Genomic DNA, 12,388 nt, shown 5'->3' with positions numbered 1-12,388 from the left:
ATAATGGCACCACTTTAGTGAAGAAACCCTGCCTAGAAAACCAAACCAAGTTGACCTAAAAATTGCCCTAATCCAGGTGACTTGCATTCTGCCTAGGCAAAATGACCAAATGAACAGTGTTTATTCATTTGGCCATAACTCAGTGTAGAAAGGTCCAATTAACCTAAAATTTTCCAGCAGAAAGCTGAGATATAGATCCACAACTTTCATGAAGAAACCTAACCCTTTGATCATAACATGACCTCCAATCAGTGCACAAAACACTGTAGATTTGGTTCAGTCCAGAAAATCTGGAAAATTTACAATCCGACCAGTTATGGTGTTTAGGCCATAACTTGAGCTACAAAACTCCAAATAGAGTGAATAAAAAAAATAAATGTAATTAGACACAATAAGGAACAACTTTCATGAAGACAACTTTGCCAAATTCCTACTGTACAAATGACCAATGGAACAGTAAACATAAGGCTTGAAATCTGAAAATTTTGAATAACTAACACTAAGCTTAGAAATGGTATTGGCAACCAATATCAACAATTCTAGGATGCAAAATGTGGTATGCTGAGAGTATTAGAACCAATGTACCTATTGTCTATGCAAAAGTCAACATTTTAGTTGACTAATGAAATGAATAGTAACACCTAAACTTAAATTTCAAGAATTGTAAAGTTTAAAAGTGTAACATGCCCTAGTACACCTAGCAAGATTAGTTTGGATAGGTTGGCATGCCAATAGGGTTCAGTTAGCAGTACTGCACATGGCATTATGCCATTCTGTGATTTTATGGCTTTTAGCCATTCTGACATTATGTTGAGACTTGGTCTTGTGCCTAATATTATTACAGCTTATTAGTTGTTCTGTTACACACCGGGAGATACATATGTGACTGATGGTGTGATGGCCCGAAGTACTTGATACCCAGTGCCAGTTTACCCATTTATCCAGTCCAGTCATCCAGTGTAGGTTACTTGGGCAACCAAAAATGAAAGCGGATAATTTAATGAAATTATGAATATAACAAGTACATAATAAATAAGATTACCAATATAAGATATCAGAACATGCACTGCATTTTTATTTTATGTTATTTCTTTTTACTATATTATTGGTGCCACTAAGCCTTATTGCTTAATGCGTTGCTTTTTGCCACGCGTAGGTTCTGGAGAGACCGATAGAGAGCCCATTAGACCACAGACTGGGTGAGACCATCTACAGCTCTGCATAGTATCCGTGTCATCTCATCGACTTCAGTTCATTGGTAGGACACTAGGTTTCATTTTGGTATTTTGTAATTAACTTTTACTTTCTCTTGTGTAATTGAGACTCATGTAATATATTTTGGTATTAATGTAAATAGTAGAAATTGTGTTTATGAATGAAAAAGTGAATATTTATTTATGACTTGCATATGAATATCAGATGAAATAAATGAATGAAAAATGGAATTGTTGTTGAAAAATATTAATATTTTGTTCATGAAATAGAGTTTGGGATTGATTGAAAATTTTGGAAGTGTTTTTCACAAGTTCCGAAGAACTATTTTCTCCATTTTTAACCGGTACTCTGCCGGATTTTCTATAAAACTTGCGGAACCTCAAATAAATTTATGATTTCAATAAATGACTGAAATGAATTATATTTTGCAAATTGTACTTCATAACTATATAAAAAAAAATAAATTAGGAAGAATAAAAATGATTGAATTAAAATAGGGTGTTCTGGTACACTGCGTAGCATGTCTTGCTCGGCTACACTGTAGACGGGTAAGAGGTGTCACAAATTAGGTCTAGGTCAAAACTAAAAAATTGTAGGCCTATGTCTAAGGTTTATTTTGGCTTTGGAATTATGCAATTTGCATTTGTGTAGCTTAACTTGTGGTCATTTTCCCAAAACTGTTCATGTGACAAATTCTCAGGTTTCAAGTCAGTTCCAGAATCTAGGTAGAATTCTGGACTCACTTTGTCAAGCAATTTTGATTAAGTTATAGCCATAATTTAGCATCTTAGTCCTCATATGAATTATTCCCCCATGTCTCAGGATTACACAAGTTCAATATTCACTCAATTTGGAGTTTTGTAAAGTGAGTTATGCTCAATTTAGTATGTACTATTCATTTATTTAGTTTTCCAGGTTCCAATTTTGTATTGCTGGATTTTAGCCCTAATTTAGGTATCTTCCAGTCATTTTCAGGGCAAGTATTTTTCATGAAAGTTTTAGTATATTGTCTTAGCTTTCGTTTCCCGTTGGTTTCACATCATTTGGAGTTATGTAGCTCAAGTTATGAGTATTTAACCTCACTAGACTTAAGCTGTCTAGATTCAACCCGTAAGGCACAACATCAATTCCTTTAATTTCTTCACCAATTCATTATTGTTTCTCAATAAATGCACATCCAAAAGTCATATTATAACCATAATAGCATTAAGTAAGCTTCCTAGCATGAAAACCCTAATTGCATAAAAATCCTAATTCCCATCTTCCAAATTCAATCAATTTCAAGTTCATAAACCATGTTTACAACTTCATTCAAGCCTAGAATTCAAGTTAATTGCATCAAAACACAAATCCCCTAACTTCTTCATCTTGACCGAAATTCCCCTCCCCAATAACATACACAATTTCAATCAATTCCTATAGTAATCTTCACAATTGAACTTAAATTATATAAATTCATAACTACGTAAACTCAAATCACAACTTACCTCAATTGGCAAACTTTCCTTCTTCACACTTCTTCCGAATTCCTTTGATTTCTTACTTGCTTTCTTCAATTCAAGGCTCAATTCAAGGTTTTCTCTTGATTTGCTATAGAAATTATGGAAGAAATTAGGAGTTTTGAAGCTTGGAAGATTACAACAATGGAGGTTTAGAGAGAGGGAGTGGACGGCACATTAAGAAGAAGGAAGAAAATGATGAAGGTAAGGGTAATATCAGGTGTATAAATGAGATATTTATTTCATTAATTAATTTTGTCTTATTTGTAGAATTATCTAAATAATTATAATAATAATTCTAATTATAATTATCCCAATTCATTAATTCCTTCTATGTCCCATTAAATTTTCATACTTTTTTTTTGTTAATTAGTCCCATTCTGATACATTAATCTCACTCATTTTAATTGACAATTCAGTCAAAAGTCAGCTCTTCAAGTGAATTGACCAAAATGCCCTTCATCGAGTTATAGTCTATCTTTTTCAATAATACCAATTAAGTCCATAACTCGATAGTCACTTCAGTTTTTATTCTGCTTGTCTTTATTAATTTCCATCTCATTTTTAGTCCTCGAGTTGGCTTTGAATAATACTATTCACAGACCGGATATAGCACTATTCAAAGTTCGAAATTCTCAGGACGTTACAACTCTTCCCCTCTAAAAAGAAATTTCATCCTCAAAATTTACCTGATATCAAACTCTGAACAACTGTGGATGTTGTCTCCTCATATCCTCTTAGTATTCCCATGTGGCTTTATCTCCAAAATGATTTCGCCATAGAACTTTCACTAAGGGAATTCGCTTGTTCCTTAACTGCTTCACCTCCCTTTTTAGAATTGTTACGGGTTCTTCATCATATGTGAGATCTGGGTTAACTTCAATTGACTCCAAGGCCAATATATGTGAAGGATCTGACCTATACCTTCGAAGCATGGATACATGAAACACATTATGGATCTTATCTAACTCTAGAGGTAAGGCGAGTCTATATGCCAATAGACCCACTCTTTCCAAAATCTCATATGGTCCTATGAAGTGAGGACTCAATTTTCCCTTTCTCCCAAATCTCATGATCTTTTTCCATGGGCAAACCTTCAAAAACACCATATCACCCACATTATACTCAATATCTCGTCTCTTCAAATCCACATAGGACTTCTATCGATCAGATGCAGCTTTTAGTCTATTCTGAATTATTTTAATTTTCTCCTCAGTCTGCTGCACATTCTCTGGGCCAATTAACTTTCTTTCGCCCACTTCATCCTAACATAAGGGAGTTCTACATTTTTTGCCATACAGTGCTTTATAAAGAAGTATTCCAATGCTTGATTGGTAGCTATTATTATAAGCAAATTCAATCAAAGGCAAGTGTATATCCCAACTCCCTTTAAATTCAATAACACAAGCCTTAAGCATATCCTCCAAGATTTGAATGATTCGCTCAGATTGGCCATCTGTCTATGGGTGGAATGCTGTGCCGAAATTCAATCTAGTTCCTTGGGCTTTTTGAAGACTACCCCAGAATCTAGAAGTAAATCTCGGATCATCAGATACAATAGATACTGGCACTTTATGTAGTCTTACTACTTCATCAATACACAACTTAGCCAACCTGTCCAGACTATAATCCATCTTCACTGGTAAGAAATGTGCAGACTTAGTCAACCTGTCTATGATTACCCAAACTGTATCATGATTTTTTTGAGTATGAGGAAGTCCCATCACAAAATCCAAGGTAATCCTTTTCCATTTCCACTTGGGAATAGCAATGGCTGTAACAATTCTGCTAACACCTGGTGTTCTGCCTTTACTTGCTGACAAGTTAGGCATTTAGCTACAAATTCTATAATGTTTTTCTTCATCCCTCTCCACCAGTAATGCTCTTTTATAGTTCTGTACATTTTAGTCCCACCAGGATGCATGGCAAATGGTGAATCTTGTGATTCCTGTAAGATGATCTACTTCAATCCCACATCATTAGGAATGCACATTCTGACATGATCTCGTAATATGCCTAATGAATTACTGAACACCATCTACCGATAATCCATTAAACATATTACAAGGTATTTTGAATGATTTCAAATTCATTTTCCCATTTAAAATTATCAATTAAAGGGTTATTAGTGACTTTAAGATTAAGAAAATATCATGAAATTTATTTTAGAGAAGAAATAAGTATTTTAAAAATTTAGGAAATTTGGCAAAAAACTGGAGTGATAACGGCTTAAAACTCAATTATCCAAAAATTTAAACCTATTTAATAAAACCTGTAGCAATATATATTAATCACAAATACTCATCAAATCAATAATTCATCAAATAGACATTTAAATAGAGACTTCTTTTATTCACAACTCAAAAGAGAGAAATTCTTATAAATTTACATTCACTTGAAGTCAACAAACTAATATTACATCACTGTTTGTACAACTGCTCAAATATTCTTACATATGTATATAGATTATTTACATCTGAAACAAAACGCAAAAGGGTAAACCAAAAATTTTACCCTACCTATCAAGGAGTATAACTTCTATTACGTTTACTTAACTGCCTTTTCTTTTCCTTTACCTGTAACAGCATGAAAATAGCTATCGCTGAGTATATAACTCAATGGTGCACATCTATAAATTTATAAAAACATCACAAAACATAGTTTATTAAATCATAATAAAGTATTCAAGATGTTTGAATTTCAATGAAATATGAAAATGGTAATAGTGTTCTCGATTTTTAACAAATCATCATTCACAATCATTTATTTTCACAGCACATTTATTAAAACAATTAAAAATTAATTGTTTTTCCAACATCTCATAGTTTAAGCCATGGCACAAAATTTAACGATCAATGTCGTGTTTGTAATGCCCTCACTTTAGGTAGTCTGTACATTTCACTATTTCGATGACTAACGTCTGACTAGATAGTCAGAATGTCTGGAATTATATTTAAACTAGAGTGAGGAGTCATAAATAATCTAAATAATGACAAGAAAAATTAAGAAAAATTTTAAGAAATGAAATACAAAGAGGTTAAATAAGCCGTAGCTACGATAATGGATAACCCTAACGGGAAGCGACTGTGAAGACAGTTGCCACCCTAGACTCATGGGGAAACCCTGTAAAATAATTATTTGGGACTCAAGTGAAGAATTATTGAGGTTTAGATGGCAATAAAATGTCAAGAAAATACAAGAAAAATTTATATAAATCGATGCAGACAATTTTAACTCGGTAAGCACAATGAAGAGCATTTTGGTCATTTTACCCTCAGAGATGATTTTTGACCAACTTGTCCATTTAAGTAAGTGAGATTTATATCATAAAATATGAATAAATATTGATAAAAATTTAATTAGAAAATAGTAGAGAAAATAAGAAAAGAAAATAAAAGAAATGAAATTCAAATAATATTTATTACATAAGCATGACACAAGAATGACATCATTAAAATTTTTAACCAATTAAATTTAGAAAAAAAAAATATATATATATATATAAGGAGACAAATTTGACCAAAAGAAAGTTCATCTTCTTCCTTGCTCCTTCATTTGGCTGAACCTCCATGGAAGACACCTCCACCATACTTTCAAGCTTTCTAGCTTGAATTTCTTCCTCATCTCACACCAAAACCTATAGTTCTCTTCACAAAAAATTGATCCCACACCTAGAAGAAGATAGTGGCAGCCAAAAAGTGAAGGAAAATTTGAAGTTTAGGCAAGTCCAAGTTGGGCACAAGTGAGGTTAGTGCTTATTCTTCTTTCCTCCCTTTTTTAAACTTTGAATTTGAGTTAAGATGAGTTGATATTGCTTGAAAAATTAAAGAAATTAATGAGTATGTGAGGGGAAAAATTTTTGGCAGCCTTGATATATGAGGATAGGATGAGTTTAATTGACATTAAACTTGCCTATGGACGGTATTTGATGTGCATATATGATAGCTAGAATGATTAGATATGAGTTTACATGAATTATGAAAATTGGAGTTAGGGTTTTGACGTAACTTTGGGAATTTTATATATGACTTGAAATTGATGATGTTGAGATCAATTTTTGACCATTAGAAGTGCCATGAATTTGAATTGAAGTTTGCGAGTTGGGTGGAATTGAAATTGGGAGTGCTAATTTTCATGCAAGATTTTGAACCTATGAGTCTAGTGTGGTTTTAAGCCATAAGTAGAGTTGTGTTGCTCCAATTGGTGTGAGGCCAATTGCAGATAAACCTAGGACAATTTGCCACATTTTTTATGAAGAGACCCTACCCAGAAAAATAGCACAAAGTGACCTAAAATTTGCTTGAATCTGGGAAACCAAAATCTGGACTTGGAAAACTGACTATATGAACAATTATTGTTCAAATGGACATAACTTTGTGTAAAGCGATCAAAATGACCTGATTCATGAACCCACGAAAAGCTTAAACATAATAGAACAACTTTTATGAAGAACAGAAACCTAAATTCTTATCATAACCTATCAAATTGCTAACCAAAATTAGCTCATCAAAACTGCCCAGAAATTCTGGACACTGACTAATCCGGCCAGTTGTGGTAAAAATTCCATAACTTGAGATTAAAGAAAAAAAAAACTCCAAATAGAGTGATTCAAAAAGGGAATTAAAGTAGAGACATTAAGGAACAACTTTGATGAAGAAAGTTTAGCCAAAATCCCATTGTAAATTAGTCCAATGGAATAGTAAACTTAGGTGATAAAAACTGAAATTTTGAAAATACTTCTAAAAAGACTGGAATTACAATTGGCAACAATGCCAACAAGTTTATAACCCAAAATGTGGTATTATTATGAATTTAGAATTTGTATTCCTATTATTTATTAAATAGTCAAAAATTTACATAAATAGTAATGTGAATAGTAACCACAATGATATTATTCAAAATGATATGAAAAGCTAAGATGAAGGCCTAAAACTTTATTTTAGGGACCTAGAACCAATTCTAAGCCTAAGTGCTTGAAATTGTATGACAAAGAAGATAGAAAATTCTGAAACTAGTAGACTTACAGGGTTCAGCACCCCGGATAGTCATTAATCAATTGATTATAACTAAAGTTATACTACTTGAAAGTGAATGATTCAAAAGGGAAATTAAAGTTAATACATAAAGAAACAACTTCCATGTAGGAAGTATGGCCAAATAGACTATGCATCTTAGCCAAATTACTAGAGGAAATTAGGATATAAAATCTAAAATCCATGAAATTTTCATGGACAACTTAGGATATGAATGGTAACCCACTTAAATGATTTAATGAACACCTAAATTTGGAACTTGTATTCCCATCATAAATAGAACTTATGAGACATTGCTAACATAACTTGAAATGTGAATTGTAATTACCATAAATGAAATGTTAAAGGTGTAAATGATGTGCAGATATTATTTGGAACTTATGTTCCCATTATGAGTAAAAATAAAAATGCTTGAACCTAAGTGACATGTGAGATGGTGTAATAAATTAGATAAGAAATTGTAAATGTTAAATAGATGATGTGATTGATAAATTGTAACCCATATAAATGAAATTTATGAATACAGGCATTAGGTGAAAATGAGTTTGGGCATTGTATTTCTACTAGGAATAGAAATTAAAATGCTACAAGATATAAATAGAAAATAAAATGAAATAATAAAAAATATTAACACTTAATGGTACTATTGTGCCCATGTATTGCCTAGACATGTGTGTCAGATTGGATAGATTGGCATGCCAATAGGGAATTGATTTGGCAGTATTGCGTAAGGCTTTATGCCCTTTATTATGGCTTTATGCCCGCATTTATGGCTTGTATGCCCGATTATGTGTTACCATGGCTTTTCAGCTATATTGATTGCATACGTGATTGATGTTTTGCATCCCATGCTATGATGGCCCAAGGCACCACGGTGTCCAGTGCTAGCTATATTGATTGCATACGTGGTTAACGTTATGCATCCCATGGTATGACGGGCCATGGCACAAGTGTGTCCAGTGCTAGTTTACCTGCTTATCTAGTTTATTTAGCCTGTCATAGGTTACTTGGGTAGTGAAATTTGTTAAGAATAATAGAAATTAAATAAATGAGTAAAAAGGACTTGAAATAAGCTAGATTAGCTCTAAAAATTTTATTTATTATTTAATAATCCAAAATACCTAGAAAGTATTGAGTGAAGTAATAAAAAGATTAGTAAAATAAATATAACTTAAATAAATATTACAAATGCATCTTCTATAAGAATATGAACATAAATTCAATATTTTTATTAATTTTGTATATTGTATATTATTACTGTAAATTTATGAACTAAGCATTTCCAAAGAGGAACAAAAAGGATAAAAGATAGTTAATATTAGAAATTTCATATAAAATCAAAATAACTCTTGATTAGGGGTGTGCAGTTTTCGGTTTAAACCGAAAAACCGAACCGAACCGATTAATTCGGTTCAATCGGTTCGGTTTTAAAATTTAATCGGTTCGGTTCGGTTTATAATTTTGATAATTTCGATTAATCGGTTCGGTTCGGTTATTTTCATAAAAAAATCAAAAAAACGAACCGAACCGAAATTATTAATATATATAGGAAATCGAAAAAAATCGAATTAAATTGAATCGAACCGAATCAAACCGAACCGAAATCAAAGAAAACCGAACTGAACCTAAAGATTTTTGAGTTTTGATTTCTAATTTTTTTTTGTTTTTATATTTTTATTATTTAGATTTAATGTTAAAAATATGAAATTTTATAAATTTCGGTTTGATCGGTTTAAAACCGAACCGAACCGAAATTTATCGGTTCGATTTTCTCTTATCAATCGGTTCGGTTCGGTTTTTAAAATTTTTTATTTTCGATTTTCGGTTTTATCGGTTCGGTTCGGTTCGGAACCGAACCGACCATTTGCACACCCCTACTCTTGATTGCACAAATTATGCTCCATTTTTATCTTTATTCGAATATTTTATTTCCTTGTTATATTATTACACCACTAAGCAGAAATGTTTAGCGCGATGGGTTGTTTTCCTCGCGTAGGTACTGAAGATAAAGCCCAGTGGATATTAGACTGGGATTTTGGAGTCTGGATCTGCAGAAGTGTTCAAGTTATTACCTTCTCAGCAATGCATGTAGATAGGGCCCATATAGGTCATATTAATGTATTTTGTACATTATAAATATTTATTGTGTTGTAATGTAAATTATGAAATTATATTTAATATTTATAAGATGTAATTTATGAAATTATGTAATTAATTTGTATATCATATAAATAAATGGAATTTGAGAATTTTTATATATGAACTGAGCATGAATAGATATGTATGGAAATGAATATGGAATTGAAATTTTTAAATAGGTGAATAGTAAAACACACCAAATGGTAATAGAATAGGGAAAACTCCATCAGTTTCTCCTTTGAAGATAATTAAATTTTTAAATATAACAAGATTAAAATTATTAAAGGAATAAAGTAAGATAAGATAAGGCACTCCAGCACCGAATGTGGCACACCTTGCTCGGCTACACTGTAGATGGGTAAGGGGTGTTACAGTGTTGTACACCACAATAAAGCTATCTCAACCCCAAATAGCCATTACTAATGGGGGAAGCAAAGTTAGCCAGCAAATATGACTGCACCCATCCGATCTCAACCTCAACTAGCAAGCCAGAAAGGGAAGATAACATAATCAATCTCAACCCCATTAACATTATTAATGAGGGAAGCAAATCAAAGTTTGCCATGCCAACTGTGGTTTCAAAACAATTTAAAATAATTTTCATTCAAATTAACAACATTTCAAATCATCACAAATTAACATATAGGGTTGGCAACACATCAATTTCACAAAGCACTTCTAAATCATATTCAATCCGGCCACCCTCTTGCTACAATAAAATCAATGGCCAAAAGTTTGCCTTTTCTACACAATAATATATTCTTTTCAACATTCAAATTATTCTCAAAACAATGTAAATAATTCTCAAAGACAAAGTAAATTCACATTTGGTTCATAGAAAGTTACTTCTTTCATTTGCAAATGTAAAACACAATAAAATTAAAGTTGTGCACAAACCTTAACTTATACTCCTTTCTTGGACTTAATTCTTCCTTTACTCCAAAGTTTTCTTCTCCACTGAAAATACACAATTTCAAAAGCTTTAATACTCATTCTAACTTTTACTAGTAGCTAATCAATTAAATTCCTAATGAATTCTTAAGATAGCTACACACTCTAACTATTCCCAACTATAGGGTAGGTATTGAACATGTCTTTAAAACTCAATTTCAATCTAGTTCCAATCATAATTTGTCAATTTGGTCTTCACGAAAGTTGTTTCTTTATGTTTTAGCTTTAATTATCAATTTGAATCATTTAATTCAGAGGTCTAGGTCACTAGTTATGGTCAAAATACTATGTGCTGCTCCAGGGTGTCTTACCCTGCAATTCTTAGGTTTTCTAGATTTTTACCTGAATGTGCATCCCATATCCGAGCACTTTATACCTAGAATATGTATCAAGTCTCCCAAGCAAAGTTTTACACCTTTGTCTTAAGTTTCCAAAACATTTTGTAGCACCTCAATTGGAGATGTACAAAGGAAGATATGTCCTATTAACCACACAGAGATCACAGGGAAAAATTGTTGAGTTGTAGGAATTTCAATTTTGAAGTTCTAACTTACTCTAACATTTCAGCTACTTTGCCCTAAGAATTTGGTCTGGGTCAAAGCATGAAGTTATAGTTCTATATCTTTGACACTCTTGAATTGTATAGATATTTTTAAGCACATTTGTATACTATCTCATGGCATTTAGGTAAGTAATCTCATGTATAGTAGTTGATTTCACTAGTTTTTGTAATTTCTATTATCAAGCTCTTAATTCCATGTTTTCTGCATCATTTCAAGTGTTTGAGTGAAGGCCCAGAGCATAGGAGTGCAAAGGGAAGCTTGGAGAGGTCAAAAGATTGAGAATTGCTGCTTATACAAAGTACACAGGTCATGTAAGCAAAGCCACAGACCCATGTAACTTTCTGCCAGACGAAAGCCAGAGAGCTAATGGAGGAACAAAAGTACACGGGTCTTATAACTGGACCCGTGTAATTTGTAGAGACCCGTGTAAGCCTCTGCTGGGCACAAGCTTGAAGAATTTTTTGAGAACAAAAGTACACGGCCCGTGTAGCCAACGCAGACCCATGTAAGTCTCTGTGCCAATGCAAGACTCCGTAATTCCGCTCTGGTAAGTTACACGGCCCGGGGTTATGTAGTGACACACGGGCCTTGTACCATGCGGTAGCCAGTTTTCTAACCCAAATTCCTGCTCTTGTTCACATATTCAAATCAAACTCCTAAGGCTTTTTGGACTAAAAAATGACCTAACCCTAGAATAGCTAATATAAATAGAAGCAGAAAACATCAAGAAAGGGGAGATCAATCCTTTTACAGCACTTTTTAGGAGTTTAAAAGAGACTCGCTTCTGCACTCTCTCCAGCCGTCTTAAGGAGAAGAATATCAGTATCAAGAGGAGTTTTCCAGCCGAAGTTCCACAAGATCAAAGCTGCAAAAACCCTTCGGTTCTTTCATTCCATCTCCTTAAATGGATTTTTATTGTTTTATTTCTTCTAGATGATTTCTTTTTACTGTCTTTACCATTTTATCATGATGTTTGCTAAACTCACCA

Source organism: Hevea brasiliensis, chromosome 2 (genome assembly GCF_030052815.1).
Source record: "Hevea brasiliensis isolate MT/VB/25A 57/8 chromosome 2, ASM3005281v1, whole genome shotgun sequence".
NCBI classification, from domain to species: Eukaryota; Viridiplantae; Streptophyta; class Magnoliopsida; order Malpighiales; family Euphorbiaceae; genus Hevea; species Hevea brasiliensis.
This window is presented reverse-complemented; position numbering follows the sequence as displayed.